Raw genomic sequence first — 8,988 nt, forward strand, 5'->3', positions numbered from 1 at the left:
AGGATCTTTTGCGAAGTTCTTGCAGTGCCTGGTGAAGCTGAAACAAGTTTTGCATGATGACTGGGAGCATAGAGTCAACATCCCATAATGCAATGTTCTCCATCCCATAATTTCATCTGCAGCCCATAATATTTTACACCTTCTTTTCAAAGTCCCATAAATGTGCATATCCTTCCTCGCTGTCCACCATCTTTGACAGAAGCATGGAGACTGCACAGATCTGCACTATTGTTATGAGCATCACAAGTTCTGGGCACCTGATCTTTCAGTATTTTGTGGAGCTGCCAGAGGAGCCATGGAGAAAACAATGATTCCTTAGGGGCTAACTTGCTGTGGGACTTAGAAAGAAACAATTCAAGGTTGCTGTTGGAGTTCACGGAGCAGCTGGATATTGCAGAGCAGTGCTTCTGGGCTTGAGAAACAAGCACTGACTCGTGGGATCAATGTCAGGCAGGTTTGTGAAGATGAGCAGTGGCTGCAGAGCTTTTGGATGTGCAAGACCACATTCCTGGATCTGTGTACCAAACTCGCCTCAGCCCTTCAGCACAAGGATACCAAAATGAAGCTGTGCTGACCTGAGAAGTGAATGGTGATTGCACTGTGGAAACATGCAACACAGGTCACTCAGGAATCATTTTGGAGTCAGGAAATCCATTTCAGGGGCCGCTGTCATGCAACTGTACAGGGCCATTAATTGCCTCGTGCTATGCCGGACTGTGACTCTAGGCAATGTGCAGGACATAGTAGATGGATTTGCAGACATTCCTAAACTGCTGTGGGTCCATAGATGGCACGTGTCCCTATTTTAGCATCAGACCACCCTGTCACAGAGTACATCAACAGAAAGGGTTACTTTTCTATGGCTATGCAAGTGCTGGTGGGTCATCAGGGATGCTTCACCAACATCAGTGTTGGCTAGTCAGAGAAGGTGCATGATGCTCACATATTTAAGAACACAGGCCAGTTCAAAAAGGTGCAAGCAGAGACTATCTAACCTGAGCAACTGATTGCCATTGAGAATGTTGAAATGCCAATAGTCATCCTGGACAACCCCTTGCTTCCATAGTTCATGAAGCCATACACCAGCCACCTTAACAGCACCAAGAACTGCTTCAACTACAGGCATAGAATGACAAATGAATGGGCCCTTGGCCATCTGAAGGGACACTGATGTTGTTTACTTACAAGATTGGTAAAAAGTGACAAATAGTCCTGTGGCACCTTATAGACTAACAGAGGTATTGGAGCACGAGCTTTCATAGGTAAATACCCACTTCACCCATGAAAACTTATGCTCCAATACATCTGTTAGTCTATAAGGTGTCACAGGACTCTGTCGCTTTTTACAGATCCAGACTAATACGGCTACCCCTCTGATACTTTACAAGATTGGAACTCAGGGAGAAAAGTATCCCACTGGTTATAGCTGCCTCCTGTGTCCTTCATAACATCTGTGAAGTGAAGGGGGAGAAGTTTCCATTGGGGTGGAGGTGGAGTGGCTGTCTGCTGAATTTGAACAGCCAGATACAAGGGCTATAAAAGAGCTCAACCCAGAGTTAGATGACTGAGACAGGGCTGACACTTCCATTAGGTGACCCTAGGCGGTCCCTAGGGTGCCAGGATTCAGGGGGCAGCATTTTGTGAGCTCCCCACGGGGTGCATGGGAGCTTCCGGTTCCGCTAACGTTGCGCTGCCGAAGAAGAACCTTCTGCCAACATGCCACAGAAAACAGCGGCAGGCAATTGAGCAGCTCAATGACTGGCTCTGTCGCCTGTGGCATTTTGGCAGAGGGTCCTTCTTCGGCGGCGCCATGGGAGTGGAACTGGAAGCTCCCACGCACCCTGTGGGGAGCGCACAAAATGCTGCCCCCTCAATTCTGCCTAGGGCACCAGAAACCCTGTTGCCGCTCCTGACTGAGGGAGGCTTTGTAGATGTTCACATTTTTATGTCTGGATCTGAGTTGTGTTTACACAGCCTCTTCTCCCCACAGGCCCAAGAAATCCAATAACTTCTGCATACTACAGGCGGGAATGCGTTTGGAACATGTAGCCGGTATAGTCAACAAGGCAGTTATACAGAACAAAGGAGAGCTGCTAGGTGGGCTCTCCTTATCAGGCAAAAAATAATTTCAAAAAATGTCCAGTGCTTTAAAGGGGAGGAGGGGCTTCCTGTCCACCTGAACCCTGGACAGCTGAATTCACAATTGTGACTAGAATGGTTAGTGGTGGGTGTTGTGGGACAACTCTGGGACACCAATAACAGTTGATGTTTAAGTATCTACAATGCATCAATTACATTGCCCATGACTCTGTGACACTCAGGGAGGTGGTGTTATTAAATCAGTGTGGCGGGGCACTTACCTTGGTGGGAGCCAAATTGAAGTGAAGAGATATTAACAGCTAGGTCAACGTAAGAAATCTCTGTGCCCCATACAGCCTCTTTGTCTCAGGCTCAATCCATCTAGTCAATTTCCAAAACTTGTTCAGTTTGAGTGGCTAAAAAGAAACATAAACAAAATGAAAAACTCCAGGAACGTATTAATCATTTCCCTTGAGATTGAATTCTCAAATCTCCCAAGCAGCAACTCTCTTGATCTGGCTCAGTAAAAAGCTCAGGGGGATTTCAGTGATCCTAGCACCAGTCTTGGTGCCTGGCTCAGATGGGATATAAGAGGTAGATTTCCACCACTCTCTCCTGTTTGGAACCAGGTCCCCTGCTCCAGCCAGTAAGAAGAGCAAGTTTCAGCTGTGAGATGTGACTTCCCCAGATCATCTCAATTGTTTAGAGGAGGCCGGTTCTGAGATCAACAGCACAAAGGTTGAGTGAGGTAATGATTCGTGTTGTATAAGATCTACAATGTGGTACTAGCGTTAGGCATTGTTACTGCAGAGAGGAAGTGGGCACTGGTGAGCTCATATACTGGCTTGGATCTTACAAGAGCCTAAGTGAGTTAGAAGGAGAACAATCCATAGATCCTTTACCACCCGAAATTATATGACTAGCTCTGTCTGACCAGGAGTTTCCTATGTCAGCGGGTCTGTGCTGCTCTGATCTGAAAGGTTTTATCTCTGGAGCAGGGGCGTGAAAACTGGAAAAAACCCAGGGAAGTGCCCTGATCTGGAGATAAAACCTGAATGAGATTCCCTGCGCCTAACTCTCTGACTCCTTGAAAATCATAGACCGAGTGCAAATGTGAGTTACCCAGGGTCCCAGAAGGTATCCATGGCAGGGCAAAAACTTAACCCAAATCTCCAAAGTCTGAGGCCAGTATTTTATCCACAGAGTCATCACCCCTACAGCACAAGTGAATCACTTGATGATTACTTCTTCTGTTCTTTCCCTCTGGGGCACCTGGCATTGGCCACTGTCAGAAGACAGGATACTGGGCTAAATGGACTTTTTGTCTGATCCAGTATGGCCTTTCCTTACACATGTCACATAGTAACATGGCCCTATCCATAAAGGAGAAGACATTTCAGGCTGGCTGACATTCTTTGGCAAAATCTATTTCCTGTAGAAATATACGCTTTCCTCAAAACCCAATGTTTGGAGAGGAAAATCTTGAAGTAATGAAAAAAAGGGATAAAAATGGGGGAATGTTGCCAGACTGAAAGAATCATGGCCTAGTGGAGTGAGCATGGAACCAGGACTGCAGAGGTCTCTGTTCTTTTCCTGGCTTTTTCAATGTCTCTCTGGGGGACCTTGTACAACTCACTTCACCTGCCTGTGCCTTGGTTCTGCATTTGTTGAACAGGCATAATGACACCAACCTCCTTTGTAAAGCACTTTGAGGTCTTTAGATATAAAGAGCCAGGTACTGATAGTATTCTTCATAACAACAAATTTCAAATATGTTTGACTCCCCACCAATAAAAAAGAATTAAAGTTAAAAGTAAATTTCAATTTGAAATTAAAAAAAAACAAATCCTATTTATAAATTAAATGAAAAATGGGATTTGATTACCAATGATGTGAACATTTTCATTTTCTTGCTTTAGAAATTTAACCATAAAAAATTAGAAATACTGACTATTTCTTGGGAACATTATTGGGAACATTTTTTTTGCCAACTACTTCTACACATTTTTGAAAATGTTAATGGGAGTTGAGCATCCATAACCCCACAGTAGTTTTCAATATTTATATCTCGATTCATTCATGGAAATATTTTGGTGTTCACAGCTTTTAAATAGAGATATTTAAAATTAATCACCAAAATCCATGGATATCTCATTATAGTAACTATATTTATTTCAGATGTGGGGAACGTATGCAATTTATGCTAAAGAGAATAAGATTTAATTGGTCTTAAGTAGAGTGAATTACCATAGAGGAAGTATTTGATAATAATTTGCGTGAATAGTTATACAAATAGATGTGTTTTTAGCCTTCCTCCCTGGAGCTCCACCAATCTCCCTTCCACCAGAAGTTTTTTGTGCCCCTCATCCTGCCCTCCTCCAATACCAGAGCCTCCATCCTTCCGCCATAGCAGTGGTTCTATGTCTGCCTTTGATTCCTAAAATAGTCCCTGAATTTTTGGAACTTATCAGATGTAATTTTCAAAAGTTTTCAGAGTATACAGACAGACAGATAGAGAAATGCTGTCAAGTTGATTGTAAGATCTTCATAGGCTTGGCCTACCAATGAGAATCAGGCCCTTTGAGGTGTCATTTTCATTAATTAGTGAGTTCATCAATGTTAACATTCTTCTAAAACTTGGGCTTTCTACATTGTATTAGAAAGTTTTTAGTCCCAATAAAGCAAACAATTGCATATTCATGTTTCTTCTGTGTTCTTTGAGGGTATTAATTTCCATAAATTCATTAATACAGAGCAGCTGGCTGATGGTTGTATGCCTTTTTCCTCCTGTACTTTATATATTGCATTTTATGACCCTGGATGAATATCTGGGCTATTTTTGGTGGGTGTTAATCCAGAAGGGGAAATGGCTTCCTCTTATCAATGTTAAATTACGCTTCTCAAGGGTCATTATGACACCATGGTTGTTTCCTTTTTGTGTCAGTCCAACCTTTTAGGGGGAAATAATCAATGTGCTAATATCTGTTAGAACTAGATGCCAACATAGTGGAAAGGAACTCTATAAAGCCATAGATTCCTAGAGTTTAAGCGCAAAATGGACCAAGAGATAATATGGTCTGACTTTCTGTATATCACAAACCATTAGATTTCACCTGTTTACCCCTGCATTGATCTCAATAACATGATTTTGGATATGTTTCCCCTTTTTGACACAAGTGGATAGCCAGAGTTTGGGACCTGATAGCTCGTTCCAACTGGAGGTAGAAAATGACAATAAAATCTTTGATGCAATACTTTCTTTGATGCAATCTTGTTTATTTACAAGGAATGTACAAATTCCTCCTCTCTGTAGGAGGAGGAACCAAAGACAAAAGGAGCAGTTTCTTAATTTACAGATCCAAGCTTAGTTCATCCACAAGCCCAGAACCTCCTTGTAGGCTCTTCCCAGGTTCACACTGTACTTACAGACTGCTGCTTTGCTTTTTTCCTTTTGCTCTTGTCTCTCCCTGTTTGTCACCAGGCCCAAAACTAATCTTTTACACATGGACACACACACACACACACACACACACACCTTTGCTCATAACAAGAACACACAAATGGGCTTCTTTCTATTATTTCACTGTCATCTTATTTTCAATACATCAAAAATGCCAAATGAACTTTTGAAATGTCAAAAATAAGATAATTATGACTAAAAGTTTCACTCAAAAATGGGTTTATTTAGTCTGGAAAAGAGAAGACTGAGAGGGGACATGATAACAGTTTTCAAGTATGTAAAATATTGTTACAAAGAACAGGAAGAAAAATTGTTTTTCGTAACCTCTGAGGATAGGACAAGAAGCAATGAGCTTAAATTGCAGTAAGGGATGTTTAGGTTGGACATTAGGAGAAACTTCCTAACTCTCAGGGTGGAATACATTGCCTAGGAAAGTTGGGGCATCCCCATCATTGGAGATTTTTAATAGGTTAGACAAACACCTGTCATGGATGGTCTAGATAATCCTTAGTCCTGCCACGAGTGCAAGGGACTGGACTAGAAGAGCTCTCGGGCTCCCTTCCAGTTCTATGATTCTATGAGCTTTCAAATGATATCTCACAAGGCATACTTTGTCAAAATATATCATACCCTTTTAAAAGGTTGAAAAGGCTGTGTGACTAAGTGGGGTTTTCCCCTTGTTATGTTACATATGAGTCTTACTGCTCTGTACTAATACCGTGTGTACCTCAGCTTCCCTGTATACTGCACCAATGCCTAGGTGTTTTGGAATTGGATGTGTGACTTTTGCTGAGGTCCTCGGGGCAGATGAAGCTGCCCAACTGCTTGCATCTAACCTATGGCAGATGCCCTTCATAACCTGAGAACTAGGAGAGAGAATGCTTCAGAAGTCTTAAAGAGTAACATTTTGATGCAGAAACTATAGAACCCAAACTACTAAAAAAGAAAATCAACCTTCTGCTGGTGTCATCTAACTCAGATGATGAAAATGTCACTCTGCACTGTTTTGGATCATTATTGGGCAGTACCCATCATCAGCACGGAAGCATGTCCTCTGGAATGGTGGCTGAAGCATGATGAGGCATATGAATATTTAGAATATCTGGAATGTAGTTGCCTTGCAATGCTGGCTACAAAACTGCCATGTAAACACCTGTTCTCACTTTCAGATGACATTGTAAACAAGAAGAGGGCAGCATTATCTCCTGCAAATGTGAACAAACTTGTTTGTCTTAGCGATAGGCTGAACGAGATGTAGGATTGAGTGGACTTGTAGGCTCCAAATTTTTGTACTGTTTTGTTTTTGAATCAAGTTAGGTAACAAAAAAATCGACATTTGTAAGTTGTACTTTCATGATAAAGAGATTGCACTACAGTACTTGTATGAAGTGGACTGAAAAAACACTTCTTTTGTTTGTCATTTTTACAGTGCAAATATTTGTAATAAAAATAATAATATAAAGTGCGTCCTGTACACTTTGTATTGTGTGTTGTAAGTGAAATCAATATATTTGAAAATGTAGAATAATATTCAAAAATATTTAATATATTTCAGTTGGTATTCTGTTGTTTAACAGTGCGATTAAAACTGTGATTAACCATGATTAATTTTAATTGTGATTAATTTTCTGAGTTAATCACATGAGTTAACTGTGATTAATCAACAGCCCTAATTGTTATGCAGAGTGGGATCATACACGTAGGAGACCACTTAAAATGAAATGGGCAATTAACACAACTCTGTTGAGCTATCAGCAGGGCCCATAATGTCCAAAGGAGCTACAGCCAATTTACACCTACTCCATAACCAATGTAAATTAAATATTTTTAAATGCCATGTTGCATTACATCTGCAGCTCAGTGAGCCTTTTAAATTAGTGCTGTCTCCAGTAAGAGAAAAAATAATGTAATGGCTGAGCAAGAAAGAAAGAAAGAAATATGAGAGTTAAAATTGGTTAAAGGAATCATTCACATACAGTAATGGCAAAGTTCTTGGTTCAGGCTTGTAGCAGTGATGGAATAAACTGCTGGTTTGTTAAGTCTCTGGACTCTTCGGTCCTCAGTCCCTTGGTTAGAATGCTCTCAGTATACGTTCATAGTCCAGAGGTTAGAGCAGGAAAAAGGCAAAAAAGAGATGTTTCTATCACCTTTTACAGCTTCACTCAAGTGAAGGGAAACCCATTGTTCTCACTGTGGAAAATTACAGGTAATAAGATGGTGTTTGGAGTCACATGGGCTATCATGTCCAAGCATGATTTCACTTAGTCATAGCAGGAAAGTCCATTAAGTGTAGGTAGCCATCTTCCATTGTGAGTTAAGTGTTCTTTAATGGGCCATTCACTTGAAAAGTTCATTCACAATGTGCTCGCTAAACACCTTGTGGACGCTACCCAGAAGCAAACATTTGAAATACAGGAATAGAGCTAAAGCTCATAACTTCAGATGCAAAAATGAGCCATGCATACCAATTGCATACTCAGCAAATCATAGTGTTTCTATTGACACCTTATTTGACACACTTTGTATAAGATTTGTTGCAATTATATAACAGTGGTAGCAACAATGATTTACATGGTCATATTTCAATCAGATAACATCACAGTTCCTTGGAAGGGACAGCAGTTGTTCAAATCCCTTTCACCAGGCAGCGTAAGGTATTGAATTTGAGTCTCCCACCTCCTGGGTAAATGCTTTAACTCCAGAGCTAACGATTATGAAAAAGGCTGCCTCCCATCATCAGGGACACAGAGCTGTGGTTGTCCTCAGTGGGCATTAGCAGGGGACTGAGAAGAAAACAGCTCAACAGCATGGGTCCAATGTATCTTGGGTACAAATCTGCTGATTTCATTGGAGAGGCACCAGGAATGATCTTGGTCCTGTGGCTGAACCTGAGCATTCTGAGCAGCATCCTGAGCAATTAGAGCACAAACAAGGGGCTGCCGAATGTGGCACAAATGATTCAGTGGAGTCTTGCTCCAAGCTGTGAGCTAAGACTGGGATATCCAGAGTGACTTCATGAAATTAGGTGCCCAACTCATATCTACTGGTCAATGGGAATTAAACATCTTACATCCCTTGGAATACACCAGCCTTAATGAACAGAGATTTCTGTCCTGTCCCCTTGTATTCTACTTTTCTTTGCATTGCCCAAACTCTGAGTGGCCAGATGATTCACCCAATGGTCTGAAGTCTCACATTTTTCTGTAGTATATTTAGAAACCCAGGAGCAGCTGAGCAGTTTTCTGCCATTCTGCATTCCCTAGAAATGTGCTTCTACCCTGCCTTTGAGGGATCCTTTCCAGATATGTCAGAGGATTCCCTTCTCCATACTTTGACATCTCTATAGTAACAGAACACAGAGGTGCAAATATAATTCCAGTGATGTTGATGTTTGTGTGGCAGAGACACATTTTCTAGGGATTGGACAAGGATCTCTAGTCCATTTCTGA

This window comes from Gopherus evgoodei, chromosome 21 (genome assembly GCF_007399415.2).
Source record: "Gopherus evgoodei ecotype Sinaloan lineage chromosome 21, rGopEvg1_v1.p, whole genome shotgun sequence".
Lineage (NCBI taxonomy): Eukaryota > Metazoa > Chordata > Testudines > Testudinidae > Gopherus > Gopherus evgoodei.